Raw genomic sequence first — 26,423 nt, 5'->3', positions numbered from 1 at the left:
CGGCGACTGGGCGGCGGGTGCCATGCGCCGGGAGTCTAGCAATCTCAGCTCCCGCCCACCGCGCCCGCCTGCCCGCCCTCCGCGGTCACGCCTCGGACGGCGAGCACCTGCCAGGCAGGTGAGTGTGAGCGGTCCCGGATTGGTCCAGACACGGCTGGGTTGAGCTGGACCAGAATCCAAACCACAAGCTTCCCGGGATGGTCTAGTACTCAGGTTGGTGACCTCGGGTGTCGCCTTGGCCTCCGGAGCAGCTTTACAGGGCAGACGCCTAGGACCAGGGTGCTGCTGGACCTGACAGCTTAAGCGCCATTCTTCTGAATAAGCTTCTGCTTACTCCCCGTGTCCCCTCCGCGTCACTAAGTAACTCAAAACTGTCTCGTTGCTTGTAACCATTAGAGCAAATAGCGGTCATTTTCTCCTCATCTACTTAGTGACTGGCACTGTGCTTAATACTAGATCTCAAGTAATCTCCATTGTACGGATGAAAAAACTGAAGCTCAGAGACACTAACTTGCCTGAGGACGTAAAGCTGAGTTGCAACCGAGATTCTTTTTCCATTCCTTACTGAATGCTATGCCCTTCCTTTAATGGAGCCAGGCTTTATTGCTGCAGATAGAATTGCCCAACAGCTGTTCTTAGGACTTCTTGCTTTTCTACAAAATGACTTTCTGGATAATAACACTTGGTGAAATTAGGGGGAATCTCACAGGGCAGTGCACCTTGCAGATCTAACCATCGGAAGTAAAGTTCCTTTTTGCATAATGAGCAATTCAAAGATAAGTCTTGGGAATGGTAAGAGAATGGGTTGCCATAGGCATTCTAAGCCCAATGAAGTCACCTTCTTTCCAAATAACCACCTTCTTTCTAACACAGGCTCTGTGAAAGAGTTAAGATATCCCAGGAGCTATTTGACTAATATAAAAGAACTACTTAATAGTTCTGAGAAAATTCATACAATGAGGAAGATGATTTAACTGCCAGATCTCCAGCTCTAAAAGATAGTTCAACATTAAATATCCAGGTTAGCTCTGGAATCACTGAGCCCAACTCCTGTGTAGCTGCTCCTTTTCTCCATTGGCTATTTAAAATGGAGAGGAAAAGGAACAGGGGCAAATCGCTGAGAGCTGGAAGGGGAAAGTCTCCTCAAGCTTGAGAGTTCAGCCACTCTAACCCTCAAGCTTCTCACACTCTTTCTACATGCTACTAGAAGAGCATTAAAATTTGCTTGCAGTCATGTAAAATTGGCATTTTTTTTTTTTTGCCAAAAAAGCTAATAATAAGCAACAACTTCCTCAGAATTTTTTTTGGAATGAGACTGGTCTATTAATTTTTGCTTGACTCTCAGCTTAGTCTAACACTAGGCAATAGTTAACTGATTTCTTCACTGTTGTCCAAACTGAGGTATGGATATACTTCTCACCAACTCTGAGGAGGAATGCTCAGTGGAAAAATTAGAGACTTTTTTTCAAATATATATATACAGTAATGAAATACAGGCAGTAAAAACATGTACCTAATTCATTACTATGTGCTAGGAGATACAAAAGTATGTAAGTCAGTGCCTCATCTGCATGATATAATCAGGCTAATTAGGAGTTAGGATATATTTGGGGCGGGGAGATGTATGATACTGTTGGGTGGGATAAGCCTGATGTAGGTGAAGGGTTTCCTATCCTCTCCTAACAAGAACAAAGCCCAAGCAGAGTGCCTTGAAATTTATTTCAAAGAGAGAATGTTCCACACAAGGTGTGGTCCATTGAGATGCTTATGATTACCACAAAAAGGAAACCTCAGTGAATATAACATTCAGGAGGGCCATCTCAACACACCTGTTCCTTCTGGGTCCTGGAACACTTGACCCTTAATAACCTGGATCCAATGAAGGGCAGACCACATATACAGAAACAAAGGGCGAGCCTAAGAACAAAAGGAATTTTAAATGGAATGGATTTTATTTCCATTTATGATACCTCTTCTGACATGAGGCACAAGAAAAGTCTAAATAGGAGATAGTACCAAATCACATGCACCACATTACCGCACTGATTTCCATTACTTCTCTACAGAGCTGCTGGTCTATTAATTTTTACTTGTCTCTCAAGAGAGCTTAGTCTAACACTAGGCAAGAGTTAACTGAGTTCTTCACTGTTGTCCAAACTGAGGTATGAATGCACGTCTCACCAATTCTCAGGAAGCAAAATTTATAAATTTTGCGTATATCAACAGAATAACCTATTTTAAGGAATTCCCTGATAAAGGAATCCTTGCATTTTATACATTTTTTTTTTAGACCTTACTTATTTGTCAGAGAGAGAGGGAGAGAGAGCGAGCACAGGCAGACAGAATGGCAGGCAGAGGCAGAGGGAGAAGCAGGCTCCCCGCCGAGCAAGGAGCCCGATGTGGGACTCAATCCCAGGACACTGGGATCATGACCTGAGCCGAAGGAAGCTGCTTAACCAACTGAGCCACCCAGGCGTCCCGCATTTTATACATTTTTATTGTAAAATATAACACAGAGAAAAGTGAACCAAAGCATAAATTATCACAGATCAAACACCCATGTAGCTTCTATCTAGACTGAGAAATAAAACATTGACAGCACCCTGGAAGTCCCCCTTATGCCCTCTCCGAATGGCTTAGCCCTTCCTATCTGCCAAAGGTAACCACGATCCTCAGTATCATAGTACACATATCCTTGTTTTTCTTTATGATTCTAACAATTAAGCATGCATCCCTTACCAGCTTTTTAAATTTAAATAATCATATGATACGTTCTTTTGTGTCTGGTTTCTTTGACTCAACATTATGTTTGTGATAGTCATCCATATTATTGCATGTAATTGTAGTTCATTCATTTTCTTTGCTGTATAATATTCCTTTATATATATAAAATATATGTGTGTGTATACACACACACACACACACACATACCAGAGTTTCTCTGTTCTATAATTAATGGACACGAGTTGTTTCCAATTTGGGACTATTGTGGATAAGGTTGCTATGAACATTTTTTGCATATGTCTCGAGGTAGACATGTAGATGAATTTCTGTTAAGTACCCATGTAAGAATAACATTACTAGGTCACCAAGGATGCATATGTTCAATGGATAATGAAATGCCAAACTATTGCACAGAGAGTGTACAAATGTATCCCAGGAGCATATGAACATTGCTCTACCATATGTTATTGTCAGTCTAGTTTGTTTTAGCTATTATATACTATTATCTTAATTGTGATTCTGATTCATATCTCCCTGATTTTACTAATGAGATCGAGGGCCTTTTTTGTATGTTTGTTGACCATTTGGATATCATCATTTGTGAATGTGTAATGAAGATAAATCTCTTGTATTGCCTTCTAGAAGCCTTATTGTTTTTCCTTTCATTTATAGTTTAACTGGAATTGATTTTTGTTTATGGAGTAGAGATCAAGTCTCTGGGGTTTGTTTGTTTGTTTGTTTGTTTGTTTGTTTGTTTTCCCCAGATGAGTATCCAACTGTTTGGGCACTACTTGTCAAAAAGATCTTATTCCAGGGGTGCCGGGGTGTCTGTCAGTCGAGCATCTAACTCTTGATTTCAGCTCAGGTCATGATCTCAGGGTGGTGGGATCAAGCCCTGTGTCAGGCTCTGCACTCTGGGGAGTCTGCTTGATTCTCTTTCCCTTGCCTCTGTCCCTCTTCCCACCCCCTCACCCCAGCTTGTGTATGCAGACACATTCTCTCTCTCTAAAAAATAAATAAATAAATCCTAAAAAACAAAAAGATCTTGTTCTGCATTGCCATCTTTGTTATAAGTCAAGTGTCCATATAGCATTAGTGTATTTCTGGACTCTGTATTTTATCCATTGTTCTATTTGTCTATCTTATGCCAGTATCTCACTCTCTTAACTTATTGTATCCTTTTAGATCTTCTAATACAATTATATCATTTGTGAACAAGAATAGTTGATTTTTTTCAGCTGATTTCTTCCCAATCCTTATTTATACCTTGTACTTCTTTTTCTTGCCTTGCCTTGCTGGCTAGGACCGAAAGTACAATGTTGAATAGACGTTGTGAGAGTAGCACCCTTATCTTGTCCCTGGTCTCAAAGGGAAATCTCTCAACATTTTGCCGTTGTTTGAAGTGAGTTGCTGATTATTCTTTTTTTTTTTAACCTTTTAGCAGATTAAGAAACTCCCCTTCTAATACTAGTTTTTTGAGAGTTTTGATCATAGATGGATATTGAGTTTTATCAGGTTTTTTTTTTCCTTCATCTATTGAGATGATCACATGATTTCTCTTTTATCCTGTTAGTACAGTGAATTACATGGATCAGTTTTCCACTGTCAACCAACCTTGCAATGCTAGCATAAATCCAGCCTTGTAATTGTATTGGCCTAGCCAGGTATTGGCTTTTTTATATATTACTGAATACCGAGTTAAAATTTGTTTAAGATTTTGTATATAGTAAAGTTGGTCTGTTAGTTCTCTAATAGGAATTTGTCAGCTTTTGCTGGCCCAAGAAACCAGTTAGCAAGTATTACTTTGGTTTTTAAGTCTCAGGAAGAGTTTGTGTAAAATTGCTTATTATTTCTTCCTTAAATCTTTGTTAGAATTCATCAAATAAATGGTCTGAACCTAGAGTTTTCTTTATGGAAAGGTTTTTATTTATAGATTAAATAGTTTAATATTACTCAGATTTTCTATTTCTACTTGTTTCAGTCTTTGACAGTATTTTTCTAGGAAATTATCGCTTCATTTATACTTCCAAATTTATTGACATAAAGTTTTTCATTATTATTATCATTTTTTTTTCACAATTATTTTATTCCCACTTAATACCTTCTCTGTGTTCCACTTTCAGCTAAAGAATTTACCCCCATGGCTATCCCGCTCTTTCCTGAACTAAAATATCCCCTTTACCTATTTCTACACTTCTTGTTCCTATTCACAGTGAAAGTTTTTCCTTCAACATTTCTGATTCCCCTCACGACCATTTCTAATTTGGTTTTCATTCAAAGTACTACAATCCATTTGCTCTTGTCAAATACCAGTGGACAACTCTGTTCTCATCCAACTGCCACTCAGGTGCCTTCAACAAAGTTGTTCATGCCTTTCTTAGGCATGTTCTCCTTTCTCTCCTTCCAGGACATAGCTCTGCCCAGTCTCATTATATCCACACAATTTTTCCATCTCCCTTGATGACCTCTCCATTAAATATTAATGACTTATTGGTACTGAGTTTTCTACCTTTCTTAGTTTATACCCTTATTCTATATAATGTCATCAAAATTTGTATCTCTAAAATGCCATCTTTATTTTATTTTTTTTATTTTTTTTTATAATTTTATTTTTTATAAACATATATATATTTTTTTTCCCCAGGGGTACAGGTCTGTGAATCTCCACGTTTACACACTTCACAGCACTCACCATAGCACATACCCTACCCAATGTCCATAACCCCCCCCAACCCCCCTCTGCCCAGCAACCCTCAGTTTGTTTTGTGAGATTAAGAGTCACTTATGGTTTGTCTCCCTCCCAATCCCAACTTGTTTCATTTACTCTTCTCCTACGACATTAACCCCCTGTGTTGCATCTCCTCTCCCTCATATCAGGGAGATCATATGATAGTTGTCTTTCTCTGATTGACTTATTTCGCTAAGCATGATACCCTCTAGTTCCATCCACATTGTCGCAAATGGCAAGATTTCATTTCTTTTGATGGCTGCATAGTATTCCATTGTATATATATACCACATCTTCTTTATCCATTCGTCTGTTGATGGACATCTAGGTTCTTTCCATAGTTTGGCTATTGTAGACATTGCTGCTATAAACATTCGGGTGCACGTGCCCCTTCGGATCACTACGTTTGTATCTTTAGGGTAAATACCCAGCAGTGCAATTGCTGGGTCATAGGGTAGTTCTATTTTCAACATTTTGAGGAACCTCCATGCTGTTTTCCAGAGTGCTTGCACCAGCTTGCATTCCCACCAACAGTGTAGGAGGGTTCCCCTTTCTCCGCATCCTCGCCAGCATCTGTCATTTCCGGACTTGTTAATTTTAGCCATTCTGACTGGTGTGAGGTGGTATCTCATTGTGGTTTTGATTTGTATTTCCGTGATGCCGAGTGATATGGAGCACTTTTTCATGTGTCTGTTGGCCATCTGGATGTCTTCTTTGCAGAAATGTCTGTTCATGTCTTCTGCCCATTTCTTGATTGGATTCTTTGTTCTTTGGGTGTTGAGTTTGCTAAGTTCTTTATAGATTTTGGACACTAGCCCTTTATCTGATATGTCGTTTGCAAATATCTTCTCCCGTTCTGTCAGTTGTCTTTTGGTTTTGTGAACTGTTTCCTTTGCTGTGCAAAAGCTTTTGATCTTGATAAAATCCCAATAGTTCATTTTTGCCCTTGCTTCCCTTGCCTTTGGCGATGTTCCTAGGAAGCTGTTGCTGCGGCTGAGGTCGAAGAGGTTGCTGCCTGTGTTCTCCTCAAGGATGTTGATGGATTCCTTTCTCACATTGAGGTCCTTCATCCATTTTGAGTCTATTTTCGTGTGTGGTGTAAGGAAATGATCCAATTTCATTTTTCTGCATGTGGCTGTCCAATTTTCCCAACACCATTTATTGAAGAGGCTGTCTTTTTTCCATTGGACATTCTTTCCTGCTTTGTCGAAGATTAGTTGACCATAGAGTTGAGGGTCTATTTCTGGGCTCTCTATTCTGTTCCATTGATCTATGTGTCTGTTTTTGTGCCAGTACCATGCTGTCTTGATGATGACAGCTTTGTAATAGAGCTTGAAGTCCGGATTTGTGATGCCACCGACTCTGGCTTTCTTTTTCAATATTCCTTTGGCTATTCGCGGTCTTTTCTGGTTCCATATAAATTTTAGGATTATTTGTTCTATTTCTTTGAAAAAAATGGATGGTACTTTGATAGGAATTGCATTAAATGTGTAGATTGCTTTAGGTCGCATAGACATTTTCACAATATTTATTCTTCCAATCCAGGAGCATGGGACATTTTTCCATTTCTTTGTGTCTTCCTCAATTTCTTTCATGAGTACTTTATAGTTTTCTGTGTATTGGTTCTTAGTCTCTTTGGTTAGGTTTATTCCTAGGTATCTTATAGTTTTGGGTGCAATTGTAAATGGGATGGACTCCTTAATTTCTCTTTCTTCTGTCTTCTTGTTGGTGTAGAGAAATGCGACTGATTTCTGTGCATTGATTTTATATCCTGACACGTTACTGAATTCCTGTACAAGTTCTAGCAGTTTTGGAGTGGAGTCTTTTGGGTTTTCCACGTATAGTATCATATCATCTGCGAAGAGTGATAGTTTGACTTCTTCTTTGCCTATTTGGATGCCTTTAATTTCTTTTTGTTGTCTGATTGCTGAGGCTAGGACTTCTAGTACTATGTTGAATAACAGTGGTGATAACAGACATCCCTGCCCTGTTCCTGACCTTAGCGGAAAAGCTTTCAGTTTTTCTCCATTGAGAATGATATCTGCGATGGGTTTTTCATAGATGGCTTTGATAATATTGAGGTATGTGCCCTCTATCCCTACACTTTGAAGAGTTTTGATCAGGAAGGGATGCTGTACTTTGTCAAATGCTTTTTCAGCATCTATGGAGAGTATCATATGGTTCCTGTTTTTTCTTTTATTAATGTGTTGTATCACATTGATTGATTTGCGGATGTTGAACCAACCTTGCAGCCCTGGAATAAATCCCACTTGGTCGTGGTGAATAATCCTTTTAATGTACTGTTGAATCCTATTGGCTAGTATTTTGGTGAGAATTTTTGCATCTGTGTTCATCAAGGATATTGGTCTGTAGTTCTCTTTTTTGATGGGATCCTTGTCTGGTTTGGGGATCAAGGTGATGCTGGCCTCATAAAATGAGTTTGGAAGTTTTCCTTCCAGTTCTATTTTTTGGAACAGTCTCAGGAGAATAGGAATTAGTTCTTCTTTAAATGTTTGGTAGAATTCCCCCGGGAAGCCGTCTGGCCCTGGGCTTTTGTTTGTTTGGAGATTTTTGATGACTGTTTCAATCTCCTTACTGGTTATGGGTCTGTTCAGGCTTTCTATTTCTTCCTGGTTCAGTTGTGGTAGTTTATATATCTCTAGGAATGCATCCATTTCTTCCAGATTGTCAAATTTGTTGGCATAGAGTTGCTCATAATATGTTCTTATAATTGTCTGTATTTCTTTGGTGTTAGTTGTGATCTCTCCTCTTTCATTCATGATTTTATTTATTTGGGTCCTTTCTCTTTTCTTTTTGATAAGTCTGGCCAGGGGCTTATCAATCTTATTAATTCTTTCAAAGAACAAGCTCCTAGTTTCGTTGATTTGTTCTATTGTTTTTTTGGTTTCTATTTCATTGATTTCTGCTCTGATCTTTATGATTTCTCTTCTCCTGCTGGGTTTAGGGTTTCTTTCTTGTTCTTTCTCCAGCTCCTTTAGGTGTAGGGTTAGGTTGTGTACCTGAGACCTTTCTTGTTTCTTGAGAAAGGCTTGTACCGCTATATATTTTCCTCTCAGGACTGCCTTTGTTGTGTCTCACAGATTTTGAACTGTTGTATTTTCATTATCATTTGTTTCCATGAATTTTTTCAATTCTTCTTTAATTTCCTGGTTGACCCATTCATTCTTTAGAAGGATGCTGTTTAGTCGCCATGTATTTGGGTTCTTTCCAAATTTCCTCTTGCAGTTGAGTTCTAGCTTCAGAGCATTGTGGTCTGAAAATATGCAGGGAATGATCCCAATTTTTTGATAACAGTTAAGACCTGATTTAGAACCAAGGATGTGATCTATTCTGGAGAATGTTCCATGGGCACTAGAGAAGAATGTGTATTCTGTTGCTTTGGGATGAAATGTTCTGAATATATCTGTGATGTCCATCTGGTCCAGTGTGTCATTTAAGGCCTTTATTTCCTTGTTGATCTTTTGCTTGGATGATCTGTCCATTTCAGTGAGGGGAGTGTTAAAGTCCCCTACTATTATTGTATGATTGTCGATGTGTTTCTTTGATTTTGTTATTAATTGGTTTATATAGTTGGCTGCTCCCACATTAGGGGCATAGATATTTACAATTGTTAGATCTTCTTGTTGGACAGATCCTTTGAGTATGATATAGTGTCCATCTTCATCTCTTATTATAGTCTTTGGTTTAAAATCTAAGTGATCTGATATAAGGATTGCCACTCCTGCTTTCTTCTGATGTCCATTAGCATGGTAAATTCTTTTCCACCCCCTCACTTTAAATCTGAAAGTGTCTTCGGGTTTAAAATGAGTTTCTTGTAGGCAACATATAGATGGGTTTTGTTTTTTTATCCATTCTGATACCCTGTGTCTTTTGATTGGGGCATTTAGCCCATTAACATTCAGGGTAACTATTGAGAGATATGAATTTAGTGCCATTGTATTGCCTGTAAGGTGACTGTTATTGTATATTGTTTCTGTTCCTTTCTGATCTACTACTTTTAGGCTCTCTCTTTGCTTAGAGGACCCCTTTCAATATTTCCTGTAGAGCTGGCTTGGTGTTTGCAAATTCTTTCAGTTTTTGTTTGTCCTGGAAGCTTTTAATCTCTCCTTCTATTTTCAATGATAGCCTAGCTGGATATAGTATTCTTGGCTGCATGTTTTTCTCGTTTAGTGCTCTGAATAGATCATGCCAGCTCTTTCTGGCCTGCCAGGTCTCTGTGGATAAGTCTGCTGCCAATCTAATATTTTTACCATTGTATGTTACAGACTTCTTCTCCTGGGCTGCTTTCAGGATTTTCTCTTTGTCACTAAGACTTGTAAATTTTACTATTAGGTGACGGGGTGTGGACCTATTCTTATTGATTTTGAGTGGGGTTCTCTGAACCTCCTGGATTTTGATGCTTGTTCCCTTTGCCATATTGGGGAAATTCTCTCCAATAATTCTCTCCAATATACCTTCTGCTCCCCTCTCTCTTTCTTCTTCTTCTGGAATCCCAATTATTCTAATGTTGTTTCGTCTTATGGTGTCACTTATCTCTCGAATTCTGCCCTCGTGGTCCAGTAGTTGTTTGTCCCTCTTTTGTTCAGCTTCTTTATTCTGTGTCATTTGGTCTTCTAGATCACTAATTCTTTCTTCTGCCTCATTTATCCTAGCAGTGAGAGCCTCCATTTTGGATTGCACCTCATTAATAGCTTTTTTGATTTCAACTTGATTAGATTTTAGTTCTTTTATTTCTCCAGAAAGGGCTTTTATATCTCCCGAGAGGGTTTCTCTAATATCTTCCATGCCTTTTTCGAGCCCAGCTAGAACCTTGAGAATCGTCATTCTGAACTCTAGATCTGACATATTACCAATGTCTGTATTGATTAGGTCCTTAGCCTTTGGTCCTTCCTCTTGTTCTTTTTTTTGTGGTGAATTTTTCCGCCTTGTCATTTTGTCCAGATAAGAGTATATGAAGGAGTAAGTAAAATACTAAAAGGGTGGCAACAACCCCAGGAAAATATGCTTTAGCCAAATCAGAAGAGATCCCAAATCGTGAGGGGGGGGGAAGGGGATAAAAAGAGGTTCAGAAAGAAAAAAAAAAAGAAAAGAAAAAAGAAAAAAGGAACAAATAAAAAAAGAAAACCAATAATGAAAAAAATATAAAAAGGAAAAAATATATATATATTAGATAAACTAGTTAAAAAACGTTAAAAAAGAAAAGGGTAAAAGTTTAAAAAAATTTAGCAGAAGAAGAGAAAAAAAATTGAAAAAGAAAAAAAAATTAAATTAACTGCAAGGCTAAAGAATCATGGGGAGAAAGCCATGAGTTCCGTGCTTTGCTTTCTCCTCCTCTGGAATTCCGCTGCTCTCCTTGGTATTGAAACTGCACTCCTCGTAAGTGAACTTGGTCCTGGCTGGGTTTCTTGTTGATCTTCTGGGGGAGGGGCCTGTTGTAGTGATTCTCAAGTGTCTTTGCCCCAGGCGGAGTTGCACCGCCCTTACCAGGGGCCGGGCTGAGTAATCCGCTCGGGTTTGCTTTCGGGAGCTTTTGTTCCCTGAGCGCTTTCCGTAGAGTTCCGGAGGACGGGAATTAAGATGGCGGCCTCCCAGTCTCCGGCCCGAAGGAGCCGAGAGCTCGGGGTCCCACTCCTCAGTGCGCCCCCAGGGAACAGCGTCCAATTACTCCTGTCTGCCTGGCCTCCAGCCGCGCTCCGAGCTCACTGAGCCTGCGACTGGTTCAAGGTAAGCCCGAGCTGTGAGCTCACTCCTCGGCTCCGTCTCTGTAGCCGGCTTCCCCGTTCTAATACCTGCAAGCTCTGCGACACTCAGACACCCCGATCCTTCCGTGACCCTGCGGGACCTGAGGCCACACTGGCCCTGCATGGGCTTCACCCCAGTTAAGCCTCTGGAGCGATGTCCCTCAGCGGAACAGACTTTTAAAAGTCCTGATTTTGTGCTCCGTTGCTCCGCCGCTTGCCGGGAGCCGGCCCCTCCCCCCGGGGTCTATCTTCCCGTCCCTTTGGATTCACTTCTCCGCCAGTCCTACCTTTCAGAAAGTGGTTGATTTTCTGTTTCTAGAATTGCTGTTCTTCTTCTCTTCGATCTCCCGTTGGATTTGTAGGTGTTTGCAATCTTTAGATAAGCTATCTAGCTGATCTCTCGCAACCTGAAGTAGTCTCAGCTGCTACTTCTCCGCCATCTTGACTCCTCCCCCCTATTATTATCATTTTAATGGCTATAAGATCTTCCATAATGTCCCACTTTTCATTCTCAACATTGGTTATTTCACTATCTTTTTTTTTTTATCAGTTTGCCAAGCATTTATCAATTATATGCTTTTTTTTAAGAACCAACTTTTTACTTTGTTGACCCTATTATATGTATGTTTTCTCTCTTATTAATTTCTGCTAATATTCCTTATCCTTTCCTTTCCTTTCCTTTTTGTTTTTGTACTTTCTTGAAATGAAAGCTTAGTTCATTTATTTTTCAGCCTTTTTTGGATGTTTGTTTTCTGATATATGTGTTTAGGGCTATACATTATTCTCTAGGTAATTGATTTCATTCCCCTTTTGATAACAGTATTTTTGTTACTATTCAGTTCCAAGTAGTTTTCATCTGTATTTGAAAATAATAATTTACACTGGGGAGGGTATGTAATATGGAGAGTGCTATGAAATGTCTAAGCCTGATGATTCACAGACCTGTACCCCTGGGACCAATAATACATTGTATGTTAAAAAAAATAATTAATTTTTAAAAAAGAAAAGAATAATTTGTATTTGTTCTTGTTTTGGGATATAGTAGGGTTCCCCAAATACAAATTTGGCCTGATCATTATATTGTTTAAATCATAATATCCTAACTGGCTTTTTTGTCTACTTATTTTTATCCGTTATTGGAGCATGTTAAAATCTCCCACTATTGTTATGGATTTATCTAATTTTCCTTGTATTGCTAATCTTTGTTTCCCGTACTTCAAAACAATATATTAAACATGTCAAAATTATATTTTCCTGATAAATTGAACCTTTTACAATGACCAAATATCACTTTTTATTTCTAATAATAATTTTTGCATTGAACTCTGGCTACACCAGTGTGTGGGGGGGTATCCCATCCTTTAGCTTTTATTTAATCTTTCTGTATTCATATATATTTAAATGTGTCTCTTGTAAACAGCCTAGGTGTGTTGTTGTTTTTTTTTTAAATATTCACTTATTTTATTTTAGAGAGGCAGGAAGGAGAGAAGGGGAAGAGGGAAAGAATCTCAAGCAGACTCCCTGCTGAGCAGGGGTCTGATGTGGGGCTTGATCTCACAACCCTGAGATCATGACGTGAGCTGAAATCAAGAGTAGCCCACTTAACCGACTAAGCCACCTAGGTGCCCCCTAGGTGTGTTCTTTTAAGCAGTGTAAGTATAAAATATTGGGTCATTTAGCCCTTTTGAGTTCAATTGACTTACTAATATATTTGGTGTAATGGCTGAGAGCACTAGCCTCAGTGCCAGACAGATTTTGGTTCAAATATTGACTCTACCGTTGACCAGATAAGTTATCTTGAGCTTGTCACATTAATTTCTCTGGGCGTGGCTCCTCATCTATAAAACTGGAATGGTAATGACTACTTCCCAGAGCTATTAAAGGATTAATGTGCAAAAAATATAGTAAATTTTAATTGCTATTATGAAAGTAAAAATGAGGCAAGTATAAGGGTGACAGCCTTCCTAGAAAAGATAATTGGTGTTAGAGGGAGAAGAAATAAGGTTGAATGGGTAATGTGAGACCAAATCATCAAAGCACTGAAAACAGTAGAAGAATAAAAACTTGACCTGGTGAGAGCTATTAGAAGTTCTTTAGCAGAGGATTTGCATGATAAGCCTGAAAAGACTACTACTTAGGAATTCATTCTCAAGTGGAAGTCAGCCTATTGGATATACCTGAGGACGACCTCTTAGCGGTTGTAAGAAGAAACTGAATTAGCAAATGGCAAATGATGAGGACCAAAAAAAAAACACAAAAGAAGTTAACAATGTTTTTGAATGACAGGGGAGCATTGAACTATGGTTAGCTGTCTACTCCAGTAAGGGGCACTGACTTAGCTTCGGTAGTGAAGATGTTTAATGTGAAAGTGCTGTAGGTGGTTCCATGTTCTGTTGCAATACATTTCTATTTCAGGATGTCACAATCACACTGTATAGGTTAAGGAGAAACTGACTTAATCAGCCAAATCATTGGGATAGAGTTGAAAGTACTTTGTGTTCTCTTATGATCTTACTGTGCAATCTAAAATTCTTTGTTTCTTTATTTCTTCATGTTATAGATAAGAGTAATTTCTAACCTGCCTACCTGTCAGATTTACTGTAAAATGATAAGTGTGCAAGATTTTGGAAACCAAAGTCAAAGTCACTTTAAAATAATTATTTTCTTTGGGACATATAAAAGCAAGATTTGATATTTATTAATCAACACTCTAAAGCAGTAAACTTTTTTAAATTTTTTAAGTCTCTAAGGCTTTCTTATAATCTTAAAAATTGAGACCTCCCCCAAAGAGCTTTTGTTTATATCTATTTACCTACCTATCTACTTATCTACCTATCTATCTACTTATACCATATTAGAAATTACTATTGAAAAACACTGAAGTATTTATTATTTTATAATGATAAGCCAGTATTAATCTAAATAAAACACTTTTATTAAAAATAACTGTATTTCTCAGAAAAAGAACTGAGAAAAATGGCATTCCTTTACATTTTTGCAAATTTCTTTAATGCATAGCTTAAAAGAAGACAGCTGGATTTTCATATCTGCTTCTGAATTCAATCTTTTGAGATATCGCATGCCATGTAACTACTGGAAAACTTGACACTCTTGAGAGAATGAGGTGAAAAAGACAAATAACATCTTAATTCTTATTATGAAAATGGTTTTGACCTTGCTGACCCCCTGAAAGCATTTCAAGAACCTACAAGTATTTCCAGACCACATCTTGAGAACTGCTGCTCTGAAGTATTCCTATAGCTGTCTGCTAAAATGTTTTGCTAGGTTTGACTCTAAACAGCTAGATGCTAGAAGTAGTTCTATTACCATAAAGTAGTATGCAGTGCCATTATTGATAAAAGACAACATTGTAAAAAATATTTAAGGCATAACTTAATATTTTGATACATTCTATATGAAATATATATTTTTAAATTTATACAACATTTTGAAAGTGATTCCTATACTTTAAAATCAAATTTTGAAAAAATAAAATGAAATTTTGAAATGCAATTCATGTATGAACAGAAAATTAATTCTTATAACTGGGGTTAATGAATTTAGTGTGACTTTTGTGACAACATGTTTTGTTAATCATAAATTTAATTAAATTGTTGATTTACCTTGTAAATTCAGGCTCACTCCCATTTTGGGCTTAGAAAGTTATTTTTATCATTGCATTTAGATAAGTGGTAAATAGTTAAAAGGATGTTCGGGGCCAATTGTTCCCAATGCGATTTTTTTTTTTAAAGCTGTGGAGATCATAACTTGGAAATTGTGTATTCACAAATCCTAGCATTTGGCTTTTCATACCTCCAGGTTTCTTAAGCCTTCCTGATTAACCATTTGTATGTGTGGACAACAGCGATCAAGCACCCAGGAGAAGAAATATTCTCAAAGGTAAATCCTTTCTGTCCTAATTCAGGTATGCTGGGAATTGTTATTTCCATTGCTCAAACATATTCTTTGGGGATAAAGAAACAAAGTAAGCCTTTGAGTGCACTAAGACTCCTCCAAAGCTCCAAAGAGCCAAGTTTGAAGCTGTTGTGGCAAAAAGTCAGTGGTTTCCCAGAGCCCGTAACTCAACTCTGGCTAAGTCTACTTTTGACTGCTTCAAGACTATATATGTCTTTAGGAATCCCTACTCCATACTTAGGAGAACTTATGGTGGAAATAATTTTCCTGCTTAACCCTTTATAGGTGTCCCTCAGCTCTCTCTCTACTCAACCATTTCCCATTATTATCTTTCCTAAATAGGGGAGCCATCTTTACTTCCCACTGCCTTGGGTTGTTTTACAAGAAAGCTACTGGGAGTGTATTAGAGATACACACACCTCTAATGGTCATCCTATTCTTATCCTCTTACAGTTAAAGAAGTTTTTTCTCTAGTCTTGGTGAACCATGGCACTACCTCCGACCACCAGCAATCATATCTCCTTGAAGCCTGAAAAGGTATGAGAGCTACTTTGAATCAAATGTTTAAAATGATCTACTAACTACCCATGCAATATTTCCACTATACTCCAAAATCTGCTTTTAAAGGAACAATATCAGGGTCGCCTGTGTGGTTCAGTCAGTTAAGGGTCTGCCTTTGGCTCAGGTCTTGATCTTGGGATCCTGAGATCCAGCCTCGTGTCAGGCTTCATGCTCAGTGGGGAGTTTGCGTGTTCCTTTCCCTCTGCCCCTCACCCACACTTGTGCTCTCTCTCTCAAATAAGTAAATAAAACCTTTAAAAATAAAAAACAAAATGTTGACATATTAAATGACTGTATTTTCAAACAAAGTCATATGGTAGCTTCTTCATGCTCTTATTTTTTTTTCCTAATTCTTTAACAGCCCCCCTTTGTATTTTTTTTTTCTTTCTTTTAAAAACCATCTTTTCTCTTCCTAGTTTTTCAACTTGAGTCAATATAATCAGAGCTAGAAAAGATGTATGGAAAGTAGGTGTTCAGGGTCAGTAAAATGAGACAGTCATGGGAAAACAACCAAAACTAATGTTGGGAGATCCTCCTAAGAGAAATAGGCAGGAAACACACCTCAAAGTGGAGCCCTGAGTAGAACCACTAATAGCTAGACTACAAGGCATGAAAGTGAAGATGGTCATTTCAAGGCCAACTAATTCTGCTAAAGGGGACCCTTTTAATATACACTCTTTAAGGACATTTTCTGACCCTCTGAATATAGTCCTCAAAATGTATCCTTGGTCCACCTTGTTTTAAGCTTGTGTGCAAAATAATGGTGTGTTTGAAGTGTTAGATAATTTTCCATTTCTGTTTTAAAGGGATTTAAATATCAGGAGACTGTGATCCGTTTCTTATTTCTTCTCTCTCTCTCTCTCTCTTTTTTTTTAAGCAGGCTCCATGCCCAGCGTGGAACGCAACATCGGGCTTGAACTCATCGGGCTTGACTCTGAGATCAAGACCTAAGCTGAGATCAAGAGTCAGGCATTTAACTGACTGAGCTACCCAGGGGCTCCAATTCATTTCTTATTTCTAGAAAAAAAGAAAGGAAAGAAAGAAAGGAAAGAAAAGGAAAGGGAGAGAGAGAGAAAGAAAGAAGAAAGAAAAGAAAAGAGAAAAAGTCCAAAGCTCCTGGATCAAAAGTAATATTCTGATTTGCTCATGTGTGGTTGAGGATGGAGCAGAGTTGAAATTCACATTACTGAAATTTTAATTATAGTCAGTTCTAGTGATTTATTTTTATGATGAGCCATGTGATCCATAAACAGCTTTTAAGCCCATCTATTTAGCCACAGTTCAGGTTAGAAGGTTGCCTGGGTAGAGTAGGGTCATAGGATGAGCCTCCAGAGAGCAAGCAGGAGGCTGGTAGAGGGATGAACATCAAAAAATCTCCTACGGGGAGACGGTGTACCAGCTGGAAAAACATGACACCAGGTGCAATAATAATCATGAAGACATCTAGGCCCCACAGCAGCCAGAGGTTCTATCAAAGGGACAGGAAGATGTTTGAGTGAATGAATCACTTTGTATACTAGTTCTGGGTGGTACTTTTAAGAGGTCAGGGACATCAGCCTTCAGTGGCTACCCGTTAACCTGCCCTTTTGCTACTTAGCTACAAGTACGTTTGTAGTCAGCTCCATCCCAAGTTCTAATCATGATTTTCTAAAGAGGACTCCATTATCAAGGGTGTTTGTTTATTATAAACAATCTGTGGATCTTCCAGCAGATCTTAAAATGCCAGGAAAAATTTTTCAGAAACCCAGAATTCCACATATGAATACATAAAACTACCATAATGTTGTGTGAAAATTCCATGTTAGCTTACAGGAATTCATAAAATATAGGTCAAAAACCAGTTACACAACTTGCTTAGAATAAAAATATATTTCAGCTAAGGCACATTTTACTTAGAACCAATCCATAAGAACAACAGGTAAGTTTCTGCTTCCTAGCTTTGAAAGATTATTAAAATTACCTTGTCTATGGAAAAATGTGATGTTTTGGGTTTTTACCCAAATAATCTAGTGCAGGTGATCCAGGAAGGCAGCAAGCAGATTAGAGAACAGTCCAAACAAAATTAGCCATCTTAAAGCTGGGTGGTGGCTACCTGAGGATTCACATACTCTTTCTTTTTATATATGTTTAAAATGTTCTGTAATAAGCTTAAGAATTACATTTTAAATGTTAGCTCCGTCTTTTTTATTACTACTTCAAAAACAATCAATACAGATTCTAAAGTTTCTAGAAAGCGTTGTAAAGTGTAAAGAAGGAGAAAAAAAATCTCAGCATACATAACGACCTTTCCCAACACTCAGATATCAAATATGCTAATACTGTTACTTCATAAATGTAAATTGATCAGTGGTTCTAGTAGCCCCAAGTAGTTTTTAACTTTCATGCCATGATTTCTCTTGAATGAAACTGCTCTTACCCCATGTTTGTGAAAGTGAGAGATGATAAAAACAGCTATAAAATACATTGTGCTGCTTATCCACTCAGAAGACATAATTGCAAGGTCAGGTCCAATGGTGAACCAACATGAGTAAATAGATACCAGAGAGAAATGTTTTTGTCCTTCACGATTTGAATGAACTCTGTCAGGGAATAAGACATCATCAGGTCAATTACTGTCTCCAGTAGCTTTGCAAAGCACCCTGAAAAAACACTGATGAGAAATTAATTGCCACCTGCAAAAACAGTAAGAGAGGTCATTTCTTCAACCTAACATAAAGCTAGTATTTCCCAGTTCAGTACACATCAGTACATAATCCAGTACACTCAGTATACTGGTTATCGATTGCTAAAATTTAGCAGCTTAAAACAACAAACACTTATGATCTCATATAGTGTCTAAGAGTCAAGAACCCAGGAGTGGCTCATGCAGGTTGTTCCAGCCCACAGTGTCTTAGGATGTTGTAGTCAAGCTGTTGGCCAGACTTGCAGTCATCTCAGGGCTCAACTAGAGTCAAAGAGTCCATTTCCAAGTTCACTTCACAAGATTGTTAGCCAACCTCCATTACAAGCCTCTCTTGTGGTAGGCTTCCTTGATGCTATCATGACATGGCAGCTGGTTTCCCACAGAGTAAGTGTTGAGACAGAGAGTGAGAGAAAGAGAAAGAAGAGACCAAGCAGATGAGAGAGCACATAAGATAGAGGCCACAGTCATTTATAATTTAGTCTTGGAAATAACATACCATCATTTATGTCTTTTTCTGTTGGTCAGACAGACCAACCCTAGTACATCATGGAAGGGGAGACACAGGATGTGAATAGCAGCAGGCAGGGATTATTGGGGACCATTATTGGGGACCATTAGCTAGCTACTACATGTAGGATAGAAGAAGAGCAGTAACGCTCAAATATTAGAGTTAGGATATATGAGGGTAGATTTGCAAGGGTTGTCTTTGAGTGAGGTATAGTTGGGCCCTAATCTATCTAGGATGGTTTTGTTAACTAAAGAGGATGCCAAACAGTAACTTTCAGTCAAGTAAAACTTATTTTAAAAGTGCAAATACTTACTGCTATAAATCTCTGTGTATAAAAGCAGAGAACACTTATCAAGCACCCAAGCCAAGGGATGCCAAGCTTATCTACATTCAGAGCTAAATAGACAGTAATGGTAATTGCTGCTAAATTCTGTTTTATCCCCGCCCTTCCCAAATGGGATCATGTGTGCCCCTCTCTCAAAAACTGCCTCCTGGTTTCTAGTCCCATCCCTAGTGGACTTCAGTCTGACTTGGCACAAATGCTCCAGCCTGGCTTTTTTGTTGATTTGTAATCTTAGCCACCCCAACCAAAGAATCATGGTAGAAAAGAAAGAAAATACAGCAAATGGTTTTTGCTGTCCACAACCTTAAAATTTCAACAAAGGAATTAAATAATCTTCCATACCCATAGAGGCCTTGAAGAAAACATTGGAAAATTTATAAACTGACAGCCCCTAGCTATTCCTAGACCTCAGTTTATACACACCAAATTAAAAGTTATGCTTCAGTCTCTTCCTCTGTATTCATCTCTAAATCCAACACACAGTGTTGATTTCTAGCACTAGTGGTTTTGAAAAGCATTTCAGGGTTTCCTACCATACTTTCAGAATGCAAGTCCTCATTGCAAATAACCCAATAACTTCATAGTAATTGATATGGGTATATCACTGAAGTGTAGACAAATTCCAGTCCAACTAGAGAAGCCTATTTTTTTAAATTATGATGTCGATGAGATTATAATGAAGTATGTGATGTATTGGCAAGTAGGTATTATCTCATCAAAAATAAAAACTAATAACATACTCAAAAGTAGGTCTAAAATTGATAAACAGGGCCTTTGGCTCAGATCATGATCCCAGGGTCCTGCGATCCAGCCCCATGTCAATGGGGAGCCTTCACAGGAAGCCGACTTCTCCCTCTTCCTCTGCATCGCCCCCTCACTTGTACTCTCTCTCTTTCTCTCAAATAAATAAGTAAAATCTTTTTGAAAATATACAATTGATAAATTGTACAAGTCAAAGAATGATTATTTTAACCACCATAGAACAAAAAGGGAAAGATGAGTGACATCTTTTCACTTTCATAATAGTTATCATGAAAGAAATAGGTTTAATGATAACTTTACTCATTGGTAAGAGAGACTTAATCATTTTTGCAATCAGTTGAATATAAATTAACTCTTTTTAATGGAAAGAGCTTGATGCATGTGACTCTTCATTCTGAGTCTAATAGTCACTATTAATCATTATCTCCTCCCAACCCAACAGTCTTCTCAATATCCTACAATTCTGAGGTACAGATTCCTTTTTGAGTCCTTTCTTGATGTTATCAGAACATGTGGAATTATATTGTTGTCAGGTTTTTTCTTTCTGTCAAGATAATTCACTGGTATCTATTTAAAGGAGGTTTATGTTTCTTTGTGGGTTTTTTTTTGGGGGGGTACCGCTCTAAAGAATGAAGACCTATACTGCACCCCCCCAAAATAAAATAAAATATTTTTTATTCTTTAATGATAATTACATAGTTCAGGATGAATAGACACTCCTCTCTGATTTACACTCCATGCATTATAATGTTTATGCTGCCAAATTATTTAGGTTTTCTTTTTAGGTTCACTTTAGCAGACACTTTTCCCCAGGAAGAACAGGGAAGAACAGTGTTGATCCTAGCAGTAGGTCTAATTCCTTTCTCATACATTTATTTTTGAAGAACTCCCACAGACTGACTTGTCCTTAACCACAGGTAGAAGTTTATCCTGTATGATTTGTGTGTGAAGTAGGAGGCAATGAGGGTAGCATAGGAAATAAATCTTTTTTTACACAAACATGAAAGAAAACCTCATAAAAGCTAGGTAATATCTCACCAAAGAATAAGTGATTAATAGCAGATTCTCTCCTAAGAGCAAGTTTTGATAGGTCAGGAATAGAAATACTACAAGGACACAGCAGCTAAGAGGAGTTCAGAGGTCAGACAGAACATACCTACATCTAAGATCAGCAGTCTGTCCTTCTATCCAGGTTCTACCTAAGGGCAGAGCATCTCCAAGATTTCCAGAGGAATTAAAATGAATATATGGGAATATTCCTTCATATAGTGACTTCAAAACTATTGTCAACTCATTAAAACTCTTTTTATTATTTTTTCATTTAAAAAACTGATCTTATAGTCACTCATATTTCAGGAAATTTTCTCCGATCCTAGATAAGATTCCTTGAGGCCAAATTACCTAAGAGTAATATGAAGAATGGTTTTTTATTTTATAAGGAAAGATGAGAGAAAGATAAATAAGAAATGAGATACAATCTAAAATGGATATAAAAAGGGCACCTGGGTGGCTCAGTTGGTTTAGTGTCTGCCTTCAGCTCAGGTCATGATCCCAGAGTCCTGAGATAGAGCCCCATGTCAGGTTCCCTTCTGTGAGGGGAGTCTGCTTCTCCCTCTCCTTCCGCCCCTATGCACATCAACCCCCACCCACTGCTCGTGCTCTCTCTCTCTTGCTCTCTCTCAAATAGATAAATAAAAGCCTTTAAAAAAATAAAATGGATATAAAGGTTAACAGAAAAGCATTCTTCAATTGTGTATGTTAATGGAAGAGTGAGGAAAATCTCACACATACTCCCCTAAACAGGGAAGCAAAAGTGATTACAATTGACCATGTAATGATAATTGTTTTTCTTTGTTAATGGTTTCTAGGTGGTGGTGGTTTTATCCCCAAATCTTAAAATAATTTAGTTAGGTACAACAGTTGGTCTTGACGAAGTAGAGTAGAAATCAAACGTTGGGTCAGAGCTGTTATTTTTAATTGCTGAATATATTTAGCATGAGGGTCTGATGGTATACACCTCACAGTATTAGTGGGGGAAAGAAACCTGCTTTTGTAGAAATAACTCGAAACCCTGAGTCAGGAGATCTGGATTGAAGTTCTGGTTGTATCACATTTTCTCTCTTCTTTTCCTTACCTTTGTTCACATTTACCTTTTAATCAGATCTTAATCTTGTTTACCTGATGGGCTATCGTTAAGTTCAAATGAAGTAGTACAAATGAAAGTATGTTCAAAGTTAATAACCCTAAAAAAAACACCAGTATTCCTAAGAACATGTTGTCCTTTGTCATTCTGCTTTAGACCTTGGAAGATAAAACTTCCTAAAACTTGCAAGAAGATAAATGAAATATTTAATGCTAGGCAGAAAGTAAAGGACAACCCAACTTAGTTCCTTTTGATATACATAAAAAAAACTAAAACAGGGGCACTTGGGTGGCTCAGTCATTAGGCGTCTGCCTTCTGCTCAGGTCATGATCCCAGAGTTCTGGGATTGAGCCCCACATCAGGCTCACTGCTTGGCGGGAAGCCTGTTCTCCCTCTCCCACTCTCCCCATTTGTGTTCCCTCTCACTGGGTCTCTCTCTGTCAAAGAAATAAATAAAATCTTAAAAAAAAACCACACTAAAATCAGTAAAATAATATATTAATCCATCAGGAAAATACCAATTCCTTGCTCAGATAGCAATTAAAATGGATTCTTAAAGAGAAGTGATACCAAATAAATTCATTTTATAACATAATAACAGGCTATCCAAATAACAGGAAAATGACAGGTAAGTCTGCTCCAACCACAGTTCAAATGCTCACAAATATTTAATATAATTATAGAAAAACTAATAAAGCTTTACATTCTATTTCACATTCCCTTTCTCAGTCTATGACTAATAATTTCTTATTGGTTTAAGCAAAGTTTTGACTTTAGCCTTAAGGTAGAGTGTTAGGGTTTCTAGAGTGATAAATGGAAAATTTAATATAAAATATTTTTTAAGTTGAGATTCTGTACAAGTGTAATGTACACACACACACACACACACACACACACACATACACACACCAAGTATAATATAATGGGAAGAACTGCCTACATTGAGTCTGGATTTCTGTATTCTAACCTAGAACCAGCTAGGTGATCAGACTAGTTTGGTAGTTATACATCTGGTTCTGGTGCCCGACTGAAAGTCGGTCCAACACCAAATAGCCATTGGGCATTTTCCAGAGGCCTATGGAATGTTCTGTATTTTTCCCCCTGGAGAAAGAATGGATTGCAGGGATCTGCCACTTTGGAAATTTATATAGTTGGAGGTTTCCCAGAGTAAATTCGGTAGGATGCTAGTTCTTCTGGAGACTGAGCATGTTTCTGTGGTTCTACTGTCATAAATTTGGGAAACACTTCCCACTGTAACTCTGCCCCCTTGAAAAGTCAAATTGCCCATTTACTCATTAAAGTTCCTGAAATTCTTTGTAACCCTGTGTAATAGGGTTTCATCCACAGAATGATTTTCCTCCTAACACCTTTGGGATACATTGGCTTAATTTTAAGGTCCTACAGAGTATATGCTCAAGATATGAATAACCAAGGCCAGCACCCAAAGAACAGTGATCATTGATGAAATCATTCTGCGAATGATGGCCCAGAATAGTCAATCTGAGTTTCATTATTAATGTCCTGAATGAGGGTCGTGGTAGCATATTCTTAACATTTGAGTATGAGACTAAAGCTAAATCTATGTAATACAACCTTTTTCTATTAGCTGTAAGTTCAGCCAATTGTGCGGAATCGAGCCTTCTGGACATACCTAGAAAGCTTATTCCACACACAAACATTCATATATACACATATAAATTCAGTGTTTCTGTACATGGAAGTCATAATCAAGATGGGTGACCAAATTTCGTGAGCCTACTAATTCCCTGGATGAAAGCATGAGAATTCAAGATGATACTAAAACACTCAGCAAGTGGTAGAATAGAAGAAGCAATGAGGGGGCCCCTGGGTGGCTCAGTGGGTTAAAGCCTCTGCCTTCGGCTCAGGTCATGATCCCAGGGTCCTGGGATCGAGCCCCGCGTCGGGCTTTCTGCTCAGTGGGAAGCCTGCTTCCTCCTCTCCCTCTCTGCCTGCCTCTCTGCCTACTTGTGATCTGTCTGTCAAATAAATAAAAATCTTTAAAAAAAAAAAAAAAAGAAGAAGAAGCAATGAGTCCACTACTTCTTAGTTAGGATGAAGGGAGGGGAGGGTTACAGATTTATAAGAACATTATAAAAAGGAAAGGAAGGAGCTCATAATATCTCAGCACATGGCAAGAATCATGATGCTTCTTGGGGCACCTGGTGGCTCTGTGGGTTGAAGCCTCTGCCTTCGGCTCAGGTCATGCGGGGCTCAGGTCATGATCTCAGGGTCCTGGGATCGAGCCCCGCATCGGGCTCTCTGCTCAGCAGGGAGCCTGCTTCCCTCCTCTCTCTCTCTCTGCCTGCCTCTCTGCCTACTTGTGATCTCTGTCTGTCAAATAAATCAATAAATAAATTTAAAAAACAAAGAATCATGATGCTTCCAAGTATACTCCTTTATTTCTTATTTGAGAAGATGATAGGAAATTTGTATATGGTGGAGGATGAGATATTAGCAGCTCTGTCCTTGATATTTAACTTGATCTGACAACAACATTATAGAGAGAGTGGGGTTCAGAATTGGACAAAATGTCATGTTTGTATAAAATGGACAGATTTTATACCTAAATTTCATGAATTTGGGTATAAATTTCCCACCCTGAATTTCATGAGCAATCTTCCTAATCCTCTTTCAGCTTTTTAATCCAGAAAAAAAAAAAAAACAAAACATCTTTGTGCATTTATCCATTTTTTTGTTTTAGAAAGTGACCTTCTAGGACTGCATCTTTGGCATGCTCTAAGTGGGTGTAAGCATGCTGGGGGTGTTCAATAAATGATGAAAAAAAAGTTTAGATGAAAAGCACAAAGTCAGAAAGTTAATAAGGTCCAATTCAGGATTCTTAATGCCTGAGTTTCCAATAAAGCCAGATCTCGCTTGCATTCTTTTTTTTTTCCATTTTACTTTATATTATTTCTTGTCAGTGTTCCAGCATTCGTTGTTTAGGCACCACACCCAGTGCTCCATGCAATATGTGCCCTCCATAAATACCCATGACCAGGCTCACCCAACCCCCCACCCCACCCCCTTCCAAAACCCTCAGTTTGTTTTTCAGTGTCCACAGTGTCTCATGGTTTGTCTTCCCCTCCAGTTTCCCCCAACCCACTTCTCTGCTTCATCTCTCAGTGTCCTCTGTGTTATTCCTTATGCTCCACAAGTAAGTGAAACCATATGATAATTGACTCTCTCTGCTTGACTTATTTCAATCAGCGTAATTTCTTCTAGTCCCATCCATGTTGATACAAAAGTTGGGTATTCATCCTTTCTGATGGAGGCATAATACTCCATTGTATATATGGACCATATCTTCTTTATCCATTCGTCTGTTGAAAGGCATCTTGGTTCTTTCCACAGTTTGATGACTGTGGCTATTGCTGCCATGAACATTGGGGTACAGATGACCCTTCTTTTCACTACATCTGTATCTTTGGAGTAAATACCCAGTAGTGCAATTGCAGGGTCATAGGGAAGCTCTATTTTTAATTTCTTAAGGAATCTCCACACTGTTTTCCAAAGTGGCTGTACCAACTTGCATTCCCACCAATAGTGTAAGAGGGTTCCCCTTTCTCCACATCCTCTCCAACACATGTTGTTTACTCTCTTGTTAATTTTGGCCATTCTAACTGGTGTAAGGTGGTATCTCAGTGTGGTTTTGATTTTGATCTCTCTGATAGCTAGTGATGATGAACATTTTTTATGTGTCTGTTAGCCATTTGTATGTCTTCTTTGGAGAAGTGTCTTTTCATGTCTTCTGCCCATTTTTTGAAATGATTATCTGTTTTGTGTGTGTTGAGTTTGAGGAGTTCTTTATAGATTTTGGATATCAGTCCTTTGTCTGTAATGTCCTTTGCAAATATCTTCTCCCATTCTGTGGGTTGCTTCCTTGTTTTGTTGACTGTTTCCTTTGCTGTGCAGAAGAAATAGAAGATATTCAAATTGGCAATGAAGGGGCGCTTGGGTGGCTCAGTGGGTTAAAGCCTCTGCCTTCGGCTCAGGTCTGATCTCAGGGTCCTGGGATCGAGCCGCACATCGGGGTCTCTGTTGGGCGGGGAGCCCGCCTCCCCCTCTCTCTCTGCCAGCCTCTCTGCCTACTTGTGATCTCTGTCTGTCAAATAAATAAATAAAATTTAAAAAAAAACAAAAAACAAATTGGCAATTAAGTCAAACTCTCTCTCTTCACAGATGACATGATACTTTATACGGAAAACCCAAAAGACTCTACCCCCAAACTACTAGAACTCATAAAGCAATTCAGTAATGTGGAAGGATACAAAAT

At 38.3% G+C, this 26,423-nt stretch overlaps 1 long non-coding RNA gene across 2 annotated transcripts; it reads left to right on the top strand.

Annotated features, from left to right (window-relative positions):
• Positions 1 to 56: 56 nt before the first annotated feature.
• On the top strand, positions 57 to 26,090 carry LOC116866817. 2 transcript variants are annotated; one of them, XR_004382477.1, is made up of 4 exons: positions 57 to 118; positions 15,034 to 15,114; positions 15,583 to 15,666; positions 26,063 to 26,090. It is a non-coding gene; the product is annotated as an uncharacterized LOC116866817 (long non-coding RNA). The 2 variants fall into 2 exon arrangements; XR_004382478.1 differs by lacking the exon at positions 57 to 118 and adding an exon at positions 14,249 to 14,338.
• Positions 26,091 to 26,423: the final 333 nt, after the last annotated feature.

The sequence above is a fragment of the Lontra canadensis genome, unplaced genomic scaffold, assembly GCF_010015895.1.
Source record: "Lontra canadensis isolate GAN:19392208 unplaced genomic scaffold, GSC_riverotter_1.0 scaffold11, whole genome shotgun sequence".
NCBI lineage: Eukaryota > Metazoa > Chordata > Mammalia > Carnivora > Mustelidae > Lontra > Lontra canadensis.
Note: the sequence above shows the minus strand (reverse complement) of the source record. Positions and strands in the feature narration are given on the sequence as shown.